The sequence below is a fragment of the Hemitrygon akajei genome, chromosome 20, assembly GCF_048418815.1.
Source record: "Hemitrygon akajei chromosome 20, sHemAka1.3, whole genome shotgun sequence".
Classification (NCBI taxonomy): domain Eukaryota; kingdom Metazoa; phylum Chordata; class Chondrichthyes; order Myliobatiformes; family Dasyatidae; genus Hemitrygon; species Hemitrygon akajei.
The window spans coordinates 35,552,300-35,569,567 of record NC_133143.1 but is presented as its reverse complement, the minus strand read 5'-3'; the positions used below and the strand labels follow the sequence as shown (position 1 = coordinate 35,569,567).

Sequence of the window (17,268 nt, the reverse complement as noted above, 5' to 3'; positions counted from 1 at the left end):
AGTGTCAAGCTAGCAACTCGGCCTTGTAAAAACAAGAATAGTTTGCTATGGAGACACCATCATGACGGAGCCCCAGTAACTCCACTGCTGAGTTAAGGGCTATTCTTCTTCATCATCAATGGTACCAAGAAATTAGTGCCCATGAATGGTCTGGCAAAATCCATCTGATTCATCTGCCAGGGAAATGCACACCATTCCTAGGGTTGGAGAGGTAATATTCTTGGCATCTTCTGGACATATTGGCATCCTGAACAGTGCACAACAAGCTGCTTAATTTGCTAATCTATCCCAGGCCACTTGACAAAGCTTTGAGCCAAAGCTTTCATTTTTGACTATGCCTAGATAACCAGCATATAGCTTCTCCAAAATTTTAGCTCTCAGCTTGAATGATTCTACAACTATGAATTACCACACAAGACACCCTCCATCAAGGGCAAGTTCATCCCTGTGCTCGTAAAAATGGGGCAATTGGGATTTCTGCTGTATATTCCAGCCATTTTGAATTGCCATGTAGACTGGAGACAGTGAGGGGTATTTTTTATGATTTCTCATTGGATCATCTCTGCCATTACAAGGAAACTCTCAATTTGCATTCGGGAGAATGCATCAGGAGGAGTGTACTCTTCTGTCAATTTTCAGGTATTCCTTTGTCAATAGTAAATGGGACAATCCATCAGCATTTCCATGATCCGTCATCCTCTTGAATTTGATCTTTTAACTGTGTCCTCCAGAAAAACAGAGCCCATCTCTACATTTGTCCTGCTGCTGTTAGTGGAACACCCTTCTGTGGATTGAAAATCGACACCAGTAGTTGACAATCAGTAATGAAGGGAAGCTCTCCCCCATCCAGGTACTCATTAGAGCACTTTACAGCCCAAACCAGACTCAGGGCATCTTTGTCAATCTGTGCTCAACTTTTCCCTGCAGCAGTAAGAGAACATGATGCAAAGGCTACAGGCTATGCACTTCCATCACACATAACATGTGACATAACTGGACCATTAACATAAGGCGAGGCATCACTGGCAAGCTTCACTGGACAATGTGGATCATAATCTGTGAGTACAGTGTTTGACGTCACCAATTTCTTTCCCTTTTGGAAAACCACCTCACACTGCTTTGTCCATTGCCATTTCTTCCCAGTCTGTAATAATGAGTTCAAGGGATGGAGCACAATAGCCAGGTTTGTCAGGAACCTGTTATATTAATGGACAAATCCTAAAAAGGACCACAGCTGTGACACATTTTAGCCGGGGCATCAACCGCTGCTTGAATTTTCTCAGCGTATTTGTGTAATTCTTGTGTGTCAATAGTGTGACTACAGTAAGTGATGCTTGGTTTAAAGAATTCCCAGTTGGGTCATGATCCAAGTCCATAATCTTTATCACACTGTTTTGAGATTTGAGATGTTTCTTGTCATCCTCACCAGTAACAGTGATATCATCCATGTGACACTGAATGCCTGGGCAGCCCTTCAGCACCTAGTCCATAGCTTATTGCCAGAGTTCAGGAGGAAATTACAGCCTATTATAGCGCCCAAACCCTTTGTGAGAGTTTATGGTGAGAAACACTTTGAACTCTTCTTCCATCTCCATCTGCAAGAAGCCCTCAGCTAAGTCCACTTTGCTTAAGTGTTTTCCTCCAGGAACATCTGCAAAGATATCCTCTATCCTGGGCAGAGAGTACTTTCAGTACTGGGTTGATGTTGACCTTAAGATCACCACAGATCTTGACAGACTCATTCTTCTTGACCACTGGTAGCATTTCACTGTTACAAATGTTATTTCCATAGGAGTTCTCTTCTCTCCAGTGAAAACTCTTAGTTGGACGTCTGCAGGCTTTAGTTCAGCATCTTTGAAATACCGTTCAAACTCATTTTGTGGAATGACTGACACAGCTGAACCAGTGTCCAATTCCATTTTAATTAATTTGCCATTCACATCTGATGTAAACTTGTCTCCTGTTAGTTTTCACAACGCAAATGTCAAGGCTACCGAGTCCTGTGATACTCTCCTCATTATCAGATTTTTCATCAACAGCATTAGTGCTCTTTTGGAAACTGCAACTTGAATTTTTAATCTTTTTCTCTTTCCTGTGTAGTCCATTTATTTTTGTCTGCCCGACATGCTCTTTATATGGGTCCTACTTTGTGGCATTTTCTGCAAATTTCACCTTTAAATCTGCATTGGTCTGGTGTATATAAGGCAGAACAGTAACAATTTGTTCAGCCAGGCAGGTTTCTGTCCAGACATTGCAATATTGTTCGTACTCACTTTCATTCCTCGGACTGCAGCTCTCTTGCATCTCTGTTCCACTGCTCCTTCAAGATCCTCCGTCTCTGCCACATCTGCTCTCAGGATGAGGCTTTTCATTCCAGAATGAAGGAGATGTCCTCCTTTTTCAAAGAAAGAGGCCTCACTTCCTCCACCATCAACGCTGCCCTCAACCACATCTCTTCCATTTCATTTAAGTCTGTTCCTACCCCATCCTCCTGCCATGCTACCAGGGATAGGGGGTTCCTCTTGTCCTCACCTAGCACCCCAACAGCCTCCGCGTTCGGCACATAATTCTCTGAAACTTCTGCCACCTCCAACCACATCTTTCCCTCCCCCACCCCCCCCACCCCCCACTTTCTGCTTTCCACAGGGATCGCTCCCTACACAACTCTCTTGTCTATTCATCCCTCCCCACTGATCTCCCTCCTGGCACTTATCCTTGCAAGCGGAACAAGTGCTACACCTGCCCCTACACCACCTCCCTCACTGCCATTCAGAGCCCCAAACACTCTTTCCAGGTGAGGTGACACTTCACCTGTAGTTCTGTTGAGGTCATATACTGTGTTCGGTGCTCCTGGTGTGGCCTCATATCTGTGAGACTGTGTCGCTGAGCATCTACACTCCATCCACCAGAACAAGTGGGATCTCCCAATGGCCACCCATTTTAATTCCACGTCCCATCCCCATTCTGATATGTCCATCCATGGCCTCCTGCACTATCAGGATAAGGCCATGCCTAGGTTGGAGGAACAACACCTTATATTCCATTTAGACAGCCTCCAACCTGATGGCATGAACAGCAATTTCTCAAACTTCCAGTAATGCCTCCCCCACCTCCCTTCACCATTTCCCATCCCCTTGTCCCTTCTCATGTATCTCCTTGCCCCCACCCCATCACCTTTTTCTTTCTTCCATGACCTTCTGTCTCTTTCACCAATCAACTTTCCAGCTTTGTTTCACTCTTCTCCTTCCAAATTTCACCTATCACCTGGTGTTTCTCTCCCCCCTCCCCCACCTTTCAAATCTACTAGCTTTTTTCCCCCCTCCAGTCCTGCCTAAGGGTTTCAGCCTCAAACATTGACAATTGTACTTTTTCTCTATAGATGTTGCCCGGTCTGCAGAGTTCCTCCAGCATTTTGTGTGTGTTGCTTGGATTTCTCTTGCATCTGCAGATTTTCTCTTGTTTGCTCATTTCAGCTGGTCTGGTAGGAGTTAAAATTTCTAAGCAAATTGTATGCTTTCCCATCTATTACAGTCCGCAAAACTGGCACTTGTTTCTCATTAACTATTTCATTTGCTTCAAAATACTGCTCAATTCATTCAGTATACATCAGCCAGTTATCAGTTGTGTAATCAAGTAGCGTCTGTTTTTCCAATGTAACCAGCCATTCTGCTGTTTTATTTTGTTTATGAGTATGATCACCTGGTACTTATTGTTTGTGCACCCATGAATTGTGTCCATTTTCTGACTTTTTATTTCAACTTGACCCTTCCAAAGAAAAATATGCTGCATTTCAACAGGATGACAGTCATCTCAGGTTCATTTTGAAATGTACTCATTGACACAGTTATGTTTTGTAACTCCAGAAATTAATCAAAAGAAAAACACGGGAGCCCAGAAAAATACCTATACTTCACTTTACTTTAGTGACTCATACACATTTGACGTAATGGCATAATGACGTATGCCATTCACGTACCTCTTATGCATAACCCATAAAGAATTATGTTCACAAAAATTGCTCAAGTATATTTACAATATTACTGAAATATTAAATACAAAACATGTGACTAAAATGGCTGAGCAGCCCACATGCTTAGACTGTATATCTAGGCTTTCCTTCAAAAAAAGGGAGGCAGCCAACTATTAAACAAATAAGCGAAAATAAAAGTCAAACTTATCACTCACAGCTTCGTGGATAAATGAAACATTGCAGAGTTGGTACAATACCATAGACAGCTTTGTGATACAGACAGTTTCCATGGTCTGAAGGTGAACTGTGGAATCCAAATGCATGTATCACGAAATAAACCAGACGTCAATGAATTATCGGCATGTTCCCCTTTTGTAATGCAACAGATTTGAATCTCCAACTTCCAAAATGGCCTTTTGTGTGTTAATAACGCAATACCTCCTTCCTTTACCAGCTATGTTGGAGCCTTTAAATAACTTAAACACCCGTCTAGAAAGACTGACAAGACAGGGTGTTGGGATCCAGGGTAAGAGCTGATTTCACTCGTTCTCCTCTCTCTGTGGCACAGAGGCTATGAAGACTGCGCTGGCTGCAGGACTCTGTGCCCTCTAATATGAATAACTGATAAGCAAGGCTTTGGGCCTACTGTGGCCTGCTTCTGGTTTCAGATCTCAGGACTAAATTTGGGTTTGGCATGTTGTTGTTTGCTTCAATTGTTCCAATGTTTTGTATTATATTTTTCTCTTCCTCTTCAGGTGTTTTTTTTAAAACTCAGGTTCTTTCAGATTTCTTGATTTATGGCTACCTGTGAGTAAGCAAATCTCAAGGTTATATAATCTATACATACTTTGATGATATAATATACTTGAATCTTGATTCATACAAGTTAAATGTGATTTTTTATGATTTAGCTACAATTCTCCTGATGTCTTGCATACCTATACTGCATGTAGGTTAAATTCTGGGCTTTGCGCTCCCTAGTGGACAACAGGGCAACATTCCAGCCTAGCACTTAGTATAACACTTTACAGCACCAGTGATTGGATTTCAATTCCTGTCACGTTGGTTTCCTCTGGGTGCTCTGGTTTCCTCAAAGACATAGGTTAATTGGTCTCATGTGTATAATTGGGTAGCAAGGGGTCAATGAGCTTAAAACCCTGCTTCCAATCGGTATCTCTAAATAAATAGTACAGATAGAAAAGTTTAATTTCTCTAACAAAATTATACATTGTTCTTATTTCTGAAATGGTTATACAACTAAAAAAATTAATTTTGGAAGTTCCAGAACAATCCAACCAAACCCAATTAACAAGACAAAACTGCTAACATTCACATTTTTATTTCTACTCTCCCTCCCCTCAAAAAAACACACACACACACGCACACGAATCTGATACAATTAGGTTTCACTAATCACACAACAGGGCCCAGGAGACTATTTTTATAGAGAAATCTTAGAATCAATATTATGCTGTATCATCATAGAAAATATTTGATTCAGTTTTGACAAATGAGAGGAAATACTTTTTAAAAGTAAAAACACACTGCTTCAGTGATTTGGGAGCTCTTCCCAGTTTATCTCGAACCTACATTTCCCAAAACAAGAAATTGACTCATTGCTGGCATATGATGCAATGTACACTGATTTGTGAAGGCGGGGCAGATAACCCATAAATCTATTGAAAAAATTCATACAAATTAATTAAGATTGAGCTCCTCATCAGAAGGAAGAAATGAAGCTCTCTCACAGACTATGAAACTGTTGCAACTATTCAGTGTATTGTTTCTGCTTTAAAAAAAAATAAATTGGTGGCACTTTTACCCAGGAATCAGAAAATAAACAATTTTAGTGGACACTCTACAGGTTGCTGCATTATCAAAAGTACTGGTCTGCCAAAGGAGTAGTAATTCACATGATGAAGTAACTAGTACATCATTGCCTATAAAGCATTTGAAAATGGTGTGAAGTTATGAAATGGATTGAAAATCCTTTCTTAACTGGAACATGATAAGAACTCTGACATTAAGTTTCCTAGCTGACAAGTGTTCAAGAAAGATAACATTTATTTGACAGAAAACAAAATCATTTCCAAGTGAAGAATAAAGATTGCTCAACTAATTACCTCCATCAATCATCTCAGAATCTGGAAATAAAGGGAAACACTCACACACTGTATTTCAAGTGGTTCTCAGATGATTCTAGTGAATTTTGCCTTTTTTGGTGTAAGAAAATACTCTAGAACCAATCTAAAATTAATATTTGCCTAGACTTACAGCCCTTCTCTCTACAATTCCACCACACAACATCTGTGCCTCATTCATCCCTCCCACAGAAAAGATTCCTTTTCAGACTTCAAAAACATAATTTCCATCTTACCCTGCCATGTCTCAGCATTTCGTGTCCCTCACCACAAATAAAACAAAAAAATATGGATGTCCTCACAAACTAGGTATCGACGGGCCAGTGTGTGTAAGGTATTCAAGTATACTGACGCCATGGAAATAGGTGAGCAAGCATGCTGAAATGAAGATACTTGGATTCTACAACTAAGTATAGAAAGATTGTGCAAACAGCAAAAACTTGGCATGTAGAAGTTGCAAGGAGAAATTGAAAGGTAGATTTGTAACCTAAATTGGAAAAAAATCTGTAAATGAGCAGAGGGATTTTGGAGTTTTGTGTATGAATCACAAGTTAGCGTGTACATGCAGCATATAGTTGGGAAGGTAAAAGACATATTGACCTTATTGCAGTTGGGTTCAGTTTTAAAAATAGAGTATATTACAATAGACAGGTGTTGCTCAGACCACACCTGCAATATTGTATAAGCTTTAGTCCCCTTATCTAAAAGGATATACTGACATTGGAGTCAGTCCAGATGAAATTCACCAGGCTAATTCCTGGGATGCCTCAGCTCCAGTAAAATCCTCATCTCTGGTCCAGGTGCATATTCGCCTTGTAATTCTGGGCTTCCCCGGGTGCTCAGATCTCTTCCCACTTCGCAACGATGTGTGGGTCAGGAGGTTAATTGGCCACAACAAAATGCGCCTTGTGCATTTAACAGAACGTGCAGAGGATTGAGAAAAATATGACGAGAATAAAATGGGATTAGTATGGGGACAATGGTCAGTACAAAATTGATCAGCCGAAGGATCTGGTTTAGTATTTATGACTTTGGGACAAGAATGGCTAGAAATGTTGGATTTGCATTCTTTGAAATTTAGAAGTATGAAGAGTGATCTTAATGAAACAATAAAGATCCTAAGGAAACAAGGTAGATGTTGAGATGATTGCAGAAGTGGGAAAGTTTGAACAAGAGAAGGAAGCTATGAAGGAACATTTAAAACTAAGGTGCATAGGAGTTTCTTCTCAGAGGCACATGGAACGGTGAATTGTCAGAATTATCTGCCTGAGTCTTATGGAGCTAGAATACTGGAAGTATTTAAAGAGGAGGTAGATTTTCTGAATGAGGATAAGGGGTGATCATATTTGATCAATATGGTCAGTGGTGATCATATTGAATTGAGAGGCAGGCACCATACTTGATACATGCACTCAATGACAAATTTATTACATACACCTGCTTGTTAACAACAAACATCTATTCAGCCAGTCATGTCCCAGCAACTCAATGCAGGCATGGTCAAGAGATTCAGTTCTTGTTCAAACCAAACATCAAATTTGGGAAGGAATGTGATCCAAATGACTTTGGACCACGGAATGACTGTTGGCACCAGACGAGACAATTTGAGCATCTCAGAAACTGCTGATCTCCTCAGCTTCTCATGCACAGCAGTCTCTACAGTTTACAGAACAAAAATAGCACCCTTTGAGTGATGATTCTGTGCATGAAAACATCTTGTTAATGCGAGAGGTCAGAGGAGAATGGCCAGACTTCTTGAAGCTGACAGGAAGGTGACAGTAACTCAAACACACTTTACAACAGTGGTGTGCAGAAGAAGCGTATCTGAATGCACAACACATTGAACCTTGAAGTGGATGGGCTACAGCAGCAGAAGGCCATGATCACACACACAGTGGCCTCTTTATTAAGTACAGGACGTATCTAATAAAGTGGCCACTGAGTGTATATTCACCACTTCCTTCATTGCTTGCATACTCCTCTGCATTGTCATTTTTCTTATAAACAATGCCTTATGTCAGTTTTTGTTTCCTTTTCACTATGACGTACAAGTCACAAGCACCATTATATTTCAGAAAGTTCTGCACGTGTCTGCTGCCACACCTCAAATAAACCAAGTGGCAATTCATCCTTTTGAAGTCTGTAGAATGTTATATTGCCCAATGTTCTTCCCTCTTTTTTAGGATTATCTTGATAGTAAGTCAAGGAACAATAATCACCAAAAATGTCCTCAATTAAGTTTCAGCTGTTTATTTTTTAAATTTTGGAACAAGGGATATATTATTTTCTTATAAAGATAAGAACGTGCACACAAATGAACCAAAGCTATACAAAACATTCATGCTCATCCTTACTTTTTCAGATCTACAGGACATTTGAAACATTTTTATATTACAATCATTTACTTCTGATGTCCACAACAGACATGCAATCAATGTTCGTCCAAAAGTCCACCAAGAAGCTATTGGATTTACCTTTAGCCAACTTCTTTGTAATGTTAACTTAAGGATAACTATTGGCCAAAGCAGAGCTGCTGTGTAATTCTTCAGATAGTCTGCGGGATTACTTTCTTTCACCTAAAACAGAGTTTAACATCACAGCCAAAAGGAGTGCCAATATATCAATCAATTCAACATGGTTGGAAAGGTACTACATTAAATATTACCAACTCGTGCATATACAGAACTTGGGGAAATACATCAGTGACCTCTCAAACAATTGGCCATTTACATAAAATATCAGAAGACCCAAATCTGAAAAAAGAGCTTGGTGCATTCCCAGAAAAGTAAACTTACATATCATTGGGATAAACACGATCTGCAGATGTTGGAAATCAAAGCAGTACACACAAAATGCTAAAGTAACTCAGCACACCAGGCTGCATTGATGCAAGACTAAACAGTTGATGTTTCTGCCAGAGACCTCCAGTGAATCAAATTGAATTGAATTTATTACCTACATCCTTCATATATACGAGGAGTAAAAATCTTTACATTACATCGCCAATGTGCAATTTATTGTAATTTGTAATAAACAGTATGTACAACAGAATAATCAATATAACATAGAAATACAGTTGTGCCAACATGAGTTAAGCAGTCTGATGGTCTGGTAGAAGCAGCTGTCCTGGAGCCTGTTGGTCCTGGCTTTTATGCTGCGATACCGTTTCCCAGATGGTAGCAGCTGGAACAGTTGTGGTTGAGGTGACTCACGTCCCCAATTATCCTTCCGGCCCTTTTTACACACCTGTCTTTGTAAACGTCCTGGATAGTGGGAAGATCACATCTACAGATGCGCTGGACTGTTCACACCACTCTCTGCAGAGTCCTGCAATTGAGGGAAGTACAGTTCCCATACCAGGCAGCGATGCAGCCAATCAGGATGCTCTCAATTGTGCCCCTGTAGAAAGTTCTTGGGATTTGGGGGCCCACACCAAACTTCTTCAGTAGACTGAGGTGAAAGAGGCACTATTGTGCTTTCTCCCCCACCACACAGCCAGTATGCACAGATCACGGGAGATCCTTGATGTTTATGCCACGGACCTGAAAGCTGTTCACCCTCTCATCCCCACATCCAGTCTATTATTGGGATAAGGTGCTGGACTGGGTTTCTGAGTCATAGTACAGATGACATTTTAAGCATGACTGCTTGGTCTCCACCTCTCCATCCCTTCTCTTCCAGTTTCCCCTCCTCCAAAACAGTGTCCTTGTTTACATATGGAGATGCAAGACCTGAGATGACATTCTTGTTTCTACTCTTAACTTCAGACTGCTGTTACTGGCTGCATGATATAAGAGTTGGGGGGGGGGGGGGGAGGGGGGGTTTGGATGGTAGTTGAGTGAAGAAACATTAACCTAATCCCAAACACTTTGTAAGGTCTCCATATGATTTTTTTTCCACCTTAAATTCAGCCATCAGTTGTGAACAAGAACTTTGGCTAAACTGATCTACCCTCACTGCAGTGATACAAAGATTATGTCCTTGTACCTCACCAATTGATATCAGATGATTCATTCTTGTCAAGGAGCATCACTGGAACTGTTCTTAACTAAGTGGTTCAGATCCAAATTAGGTTATCAATTTCACCATCAGAAGTGATTGGCTGGGCAAGAGGTTAGAAGATTTTTTTAAAATTAATACCTTGAATTGAATCCTTTCCAAATATAAGCACATAAGTCATTGAAAATCCAAAATAGTTATTTTACTTGGAGAATTATTTTATTTACACTAAGTTATTTTAACTTATTTTTCTAAAGCACAGCTATTTTTGCTCGCTGCTCTCTTAACTAAACCTTTTTTGAAACTTTTCCTATATTAGTTTATCCACTGACCTCTTTGCAATTGAGGTCAATTATCTAGGTTGTTCCCATGGAAAAGCCAGAGATGAAGTTGAACCAAATACAGAACAGCAGAGCAGCAATACCTTCAGGCTCTCTGTCAGCCACTTCATCTCCACTGTTACTGGATTGTAGTCCCAAGGAAAATCAGATTCCACACTGGATACAGTATTATCAGGAAAATTCATCCCAAAGTGATCTGCTATGTTGACAAGAGTCCATAACATTTTGAGATGGGTCTTGAATAAATAGTACAACAGCAAGTGTGCAGCATATATAAAAACACTGACAAATAGAGAACACAGTTGCTTCCTGTTTGAATCACAACAGTTGACTGTTCACAGACCCCAAGCATCCTACTTCACAGCTCTGCAGTGACCCAAACCACAAGCTGGTTATACACTTTACAGCAGCAACCACAGTAAAGCAGTCCAGTCAACCCCAATGCATAATATGGACTTCTGACCATACACAATTCTCCACTACCTTGTACCGTCCGACCCCTTTCAATATTAACTTCAATGAAACTTAATACTGCATATGCTGGAAAGCAAAAAAAAAGGAAAATACTGGAAAAATACACAGCATCTGTGGAAGGAGAACAGAACTAATATCTCAGATCTTTGACCTGACAAAAAAACCTTCAATCCGAAGCTCCATTTCTCTTTCCAGAAACGCTGCCTGACCTAGTGAGTATTTCCAACATTCTTTGCTTTCATTCTATGAAAGGGACAAAAATGATTCTCTGGAAGACCAGAATGGTAATCCATGCATGGAGCTGAAACAGATGAGGGAGACCTTTATTGCATTCTTTGCGTGGGAGACAGATACAGTCTATAGAAGTGAGGCAAAACAGCATCAACTTCATGGACCCTGTACAGATTACAGAGGAGGTGTTTGATACCCTGAGGCAAATCAGGGTGGGTAAGTCCCCAGGCGTTCCTTGATACCCTACTTGCTTGAGACCAGCAAGTGCAGAAATTGCTGGGGCCCTAGCAGAGATATTTAAAACATCCTTAGCGACAGAAGAGGTACCGGAGGACTGGAGGATAACCAATGTTGTTCCACTGTTTAAAAAAGGCTCTCAACAAAAACCAGAGAATTATAGGCTGGGTGAGCCTGACATCAGTTGTGGGAAAGTTATTGCAAGGTACTAGGAATATATTTGGATAAACATGGACTGATTAAGGATAGTCAGTATGGCTTTGCGCGTAGTAGGGCGTTACCAAGATAGTGGATGAAGGCAAGGCAGTGGATGCGGTCTACATTGACTTTATTAAGGCATTTTGGCAATGTCCTGCATGGGAAGCTGGTCAAAAAGGTTCAGTTGCTCAGCTTTCAGGATGAGGTAGTAAATTGGATAAGACATTGGCTTTGTGGGAGAAGCCAGAGAGTGGTAGTAGAGGATTGTCTCTCTGACTGGAGGGCAGTGACTAATGGCGTGCCGCAAGGATCGGTGTTGGGTCCTTTGTCATCTATATCAATTATCTGGATGATAATATGGTTAACTGGATCAGCAAATTTGTGGATGACACCATGATTGGGGGTGTAGTGGATAATAAGGAAGAGGAATCTGCATCAGCTGGAAAAATGGGCTGAAAATGACAGATGGAATTTAATGCAGACAAGTGCAAGTTTTTGCACTTGGTAGTCCAACCAGGGTAAGTCTTACACAGGAACTGCAGGACACTGATGAGTGTGGTAAAACAAAGGGATCTGGGAATAATTTGTTGAAAGTGGCGTCACAGGTAGATGGGTTTGTAAAGAAAGCATTTGGCACACTGGCCTTCATAAATCAATGTACTGAGTACAAAAGATGGTATATTAATTTGAAATTGTACAAGACAATGGTGGGGCCTAATTTGAAGTATTGTGTGCAGTTTTGGTCACCCACCTATAGGAAAGATGTAAAAAAAAGGTTGAAAGAATGCAGAGCAAATTTGCAAGGTTGTTGCCGGGTCTGGCGTATTTGAGTTATACGGAAAGATTGAATAGGTTAGGACTGTATTCTTTAAAACATAGATGATTGAGGGGCGATTTGATAGAGGTATACAAAATTATGGGGGAGATAGGGTAAATGCAAGCAAATGTTTTCCACTGAATTTGGGTGAGACTACAACCAGAGGTCATAGGTTAAGGGTGAAAAGTTAAAGGGGAACATGAGGGGGGATCTTTCTCACTCAGCGGGCCATAAGAGTGTGGAATGAGCTGTCAGCACAAGTTATCCATGTGAACTCAATTCCATCATTTCAAGACAAATTTGGACAGGTACATGATTAGTAGGGATATGGAGTGCTATGGTCCAGGTGCAGGCCATTGGAAGTAGGGAGCTTAAATGGACTAGAAAAGCCAAAGGGTTCCATTTCTGTGCTGTACTTCTCCATAACTGTATGACTTTATTTTCAGCCTTTATCCCAGCCATAAGACTCACTTTCTTCCTCTGACTCATCTTTCCCCCCCACCCCCAGGTCCCAATGAAGAAGTGCAGCCCGAAACATTGCCAATAATCTTCTCTATAGATGTTGCCTGGCCTGCTGAGTTCCTCCAGGATTTCCAGCATCTGCAGATATTCTCTTGTTTGTCGTAAGACCTCTTCCAGGGCCTTTTCTCTGTAATGCCAAGTTGCAGCCTCTCGTATTCTGCAAAGCTTTACAATTGGCAATCTTCCCCTCACCTCCCACCTGACTCTATTTATTAAACTGTATCAGATAGGCTCCAAACTTTACAATTTCCTTCAGTCTCATTTCCTCAGCAAACATAACTTACCAAGTCAATACCCAAGCACCAAGATGCTAAAATCACATTCAATTCCAGGTACTTTCCACGTGTTTAATTCCTAACTTACTTAACCTTCCAACTGTCCAACTCTAGCTTCTTTACTCAGACTTCTAGTCTGTTTCGCAATTTCTCCTCCTTTTCTTGTTTCCTTGAGAGTTTATAGGCAATTTCCTTGACAATGGCCTTCAACCAATAATGAGAAATAATTAGACAATACATTTCCGACTTTCTTTTTTGGGTGAAGAATCTTGGCCAAGTAAACAAGCTTTTGCACTTCTTACAAACATTTCAGATAAAAGAGCAACAAACAGTGTGCAGGAGGAACTCAGCAGGTTAGCAGTATCTATTGGGGTGAGGGTGGGATGTTGGGTGAAGGAATTGTTGATGCTTTGCATCAAAACCCTGCATCAACTCAACCAGCTGAGTTAATCCAGCAGAGGAAACTTTTTTTGCTCACGATTCCAGCATTCAAGATAATAAGATAAAGTCACCACTCATACTACCTGCCACAGGAGGGCAATTCAGCTTTCCCAATGGCAATCTACAATCAAACCTAGTGGACACAAAGCCCACACTCAATAAACGATATCTGTGGTCAATAGCCTTGAAATGGGATAGCCTCTTCGTCACTGCCAGTTACTTCAATTTGGCTAACTTTAAAAGTGTGTTACCAAAATACTACCAGTACATCTCCTGTCCCACCAGGGGACCAAAAACCCTTGAACACTGCTAGACAACCAAAAATACCTATTGAGCCACACCCCACCCACACTTTGACAAATCAAACCATCAGGCTGTGCTCCTTCTCCCTGCATACAAACATAAGCTGAAATATGAAGATGTAGAATAGGTTAGTGCTGGTCTGGGGAAATAGATGAGCTTCTAAATGACTGCTAATTGCCACCATCATGGACTTTATCAGCATGTGCGCTGAGGACTATCCAAATGTTCCCAAATCGAAAACCATAGAGGAGCCCGGAAGACCACTACTTACTAAAATCTAGGACTGTAATTTCAAACAGGTGACCATGATCTCGAAAAGATATCAAAATTATGACCTCTGTAAAGCTATGAGGGATGCCAAGAGACTATACTTGTCCAAATTCCAGTTGCAGACCAGCTGTCATTTATGTGCAGGGTTTACATGCTACAAAATTATGTCAGGCAACATCGCTGACAACAGCACATTCCTTAACAATCTACTTCATTATGACCTTGCATTTTGTTGTCTACCCATACTTTATTCTGCAATATTATTTTACCTTGTACTACTTCATAGAAAATCCTCAGCACATTACAGACCCTTCAGCCCACAATGTTGTGCCGACCATGTAACCAACTCTAGAAGCTGCCTAGAATTTCCCTACTGCATAGCCCTCTATTTTTTCTAAGTTCCATGTATCTATCTAAGAGTCTCTTAAAACACCCTATTGTATCTGCCTCTACCAGCTTCGCTGGCAGTGCATTCCACACACCCACCACTCTGTGTGAAAAGCATACTTCTGACATCCCCCTTGTACCTACTTACAAGCACCTTTAAACTATGCCCCCTCACGTTAACCATTTCAGACGTGGGAAAAAGCCTCTGGCTATCCACATGATTAATGCATTTCATCATCTTAAACACCTCTATCAGGTCACCTCTCATCCTCCATCACTCCAAGGAGAAAAGGCCAAGTTCACTCAACATATTCTCTTAAGGCATGCTCTCCAATCCAGGCAACATTCTTGTAAATCTCCTCTGCACTCTCTCTGTAGCATCCACACCCTTCCTGTAATGATGTGACCAGAAATGAACACAGTACTTCCAGTGGGGTCTAACTAAGGTCATATATAGCTGTAACATTACCACACAGCTCTTCAACACAATCCAATGGTTGGTGGAGGCCAACACACCATACAGCTTCTTAACAACACAGTCAACAGGTGCAGAAGCTTTGAGTGTCCTAAGGACATGGACCTCAAGATCTCACTGATCCTCTACACTGCCAAGAGTCTTACTATTAATATTATATTGCTATTGAGGGAGTGCAGCGTAGGTTCATGAGGTTAATTCCCGGGATGGCAGGACTGTCATATGTTGAAAGACTGGAGTGACTGGGTTTGTATACACTGGAATTTAGAAGGATGAGAGGGGATCTGATTGAAACATAAGATTATTAAGTGATTGGACACACTAGAGGCAGGAAACATGTTCCCGATGTTGGGGAAGTCCAGAACCAGAGGCCACAATTTAAGAATAAGGGGTAGGCCATTTAGAACGGAGTTGAGGAAAAACTTTTTCACCCAGAGAGTTGTGAATCTATGGAATGCTCTGCCTCAAGGTAGTGGAGGCCAATTCTCTGGATGCTTTCAAGAAAGAGTTAGATCTTAAAGATAGCGTGGTCAAGGGATATGGGGAGAAGGCAGGAACAGGGTACTGATTGTGGATGATCAGCCATGATCACAGTGAATGGTGGTGCTGGCTCAAAGGGCCAAATGGCCTACTCCTGCACCTATTGTCTATTATATTCTGTCTTCAAATATGACCTACTGAAATGAACCACTTCACACTAACCTGGGTTGAACTCCATCTGCCATTTCTCACCCCAATTCTGGATCCTATCGATGTCCTGCTGTAACCTTCGACAACCCTCCAGACTAGCCACAACTCCCCCAACTTCTGTGTCATCAGCAAACTTACTAACCCACCTGTCTTTCGATGCAGAGTTGTAATGAATTGATCTGTATGAACAATATGCAAGGCAAGTCTTTCACTGTACCTTGGTACATTTAACAATAATAAACCAACCTACCTAAAACTTGGTTCGTGCTCTCAATGTTTAACATACAGTACCAATATGTTACCCAACTTGAAAAATACCAGGCCCATAATCCATCAACTGACCAAAACAAAGTGCACCCTAAACCAGTTCACTTATTTATGAGTTTGTATATTAATATCTCACTCTTGGTTACAAAGCAAACAAAACAAGATAAGGACTGGAAACTGTAGTTCATCAGCAGTTAGCTCCTTTGCACTTTAAGAGACAATATACTGCAAACATACTCTTTGGCACTGAGAATGCATCAGCACAGGGTTCCTTTAATTTGAGCTGCCTGGCCATAGAGCACACCTACATTTAGCAATGGACTAAGAATCTGACTCGTGTATTCAGACTAAATCTAGCCTTTGTAGAGAATGCAGGATAGGTGAGGGCCATCTTCCTCCAGTTGTAAAGGGAGGTGTTGAGCCCCGGGTCTAGAAATGTGATGAAGAGCTGTATTCAATAAGCAATAGTCTAAGGTAGATGTCTTTACTGTCCAGGTGCCAGGGAGACAATGTCAGCCATAGACCTGCTTTAGCACAAAACCAGAACAAACAGGAGGCTAGTTTGTTATTTCATGTGGAATATTACTGACACTAGATGTACTAATGGATAATTTGCTCCAATTGATAAAGGGGACGTACATTTCAGTTCAAGTTCACAGAGCGACATCACCCCCCCCCCCCAAACAAAATGTCCGTCTAATCTATGGTTCCCCCATATACACAGGGTTCTACCACTCAGTACGCAATTAACCAACAGGGCCGTTCATCGGAATTTCGGGGGAAACAGCAGCGCCCGAAGGAAGACCATGAGGTTAAAAGGAAAAACCAACTCTGGACCAGAACCAGAAAATGCTGAAAGAGTTGGGCCACATCAATGGGAGGGTAAGCGGGGTCAACGAACTGAAAATGTGGTGTGTAAAGGCTTCCGACCTGATTTTTTTCCCCACATATTGCGACCTGACCTGTTGAGTAGGTCCAGCATTTTCATTTATTGTTTTGGATTTCAAGCATCTTTTTCCCCCCGTGTGTGCCATGTCGATACAAGCAGCACCATAGGTCAGAATTGAAGCCGCGATCCGCACCGTTGTGCCACAATTGTTAGATGTAACGTAGCCGAAAGGTAGGAACAATCTAGACCCGACAACACAAAATTTATCTGAAAGCAAATTCATGTTTCCAGAAAGATGTACGGACTGAATGGAGAGCCATGAGATTTCCCGCCCTACCAAC

General features: G+C 41.3%; 1 protein-coding gene across 1 annotated transcript in view; it reads right to left on the bottom strand.

The window, feature by feature from the left end:
- slc9a3.1 (solute carrier family 9 member A3, tandem duplicate 1) overlaps window positions 1-17,268 on the bottom strand; it is a 151,714-nt gene that overhangs the window by 133,239 nt on the left and 1,207 nt on the right. The gene's annotated exons all lie outside the window — the stretch shown is intronic.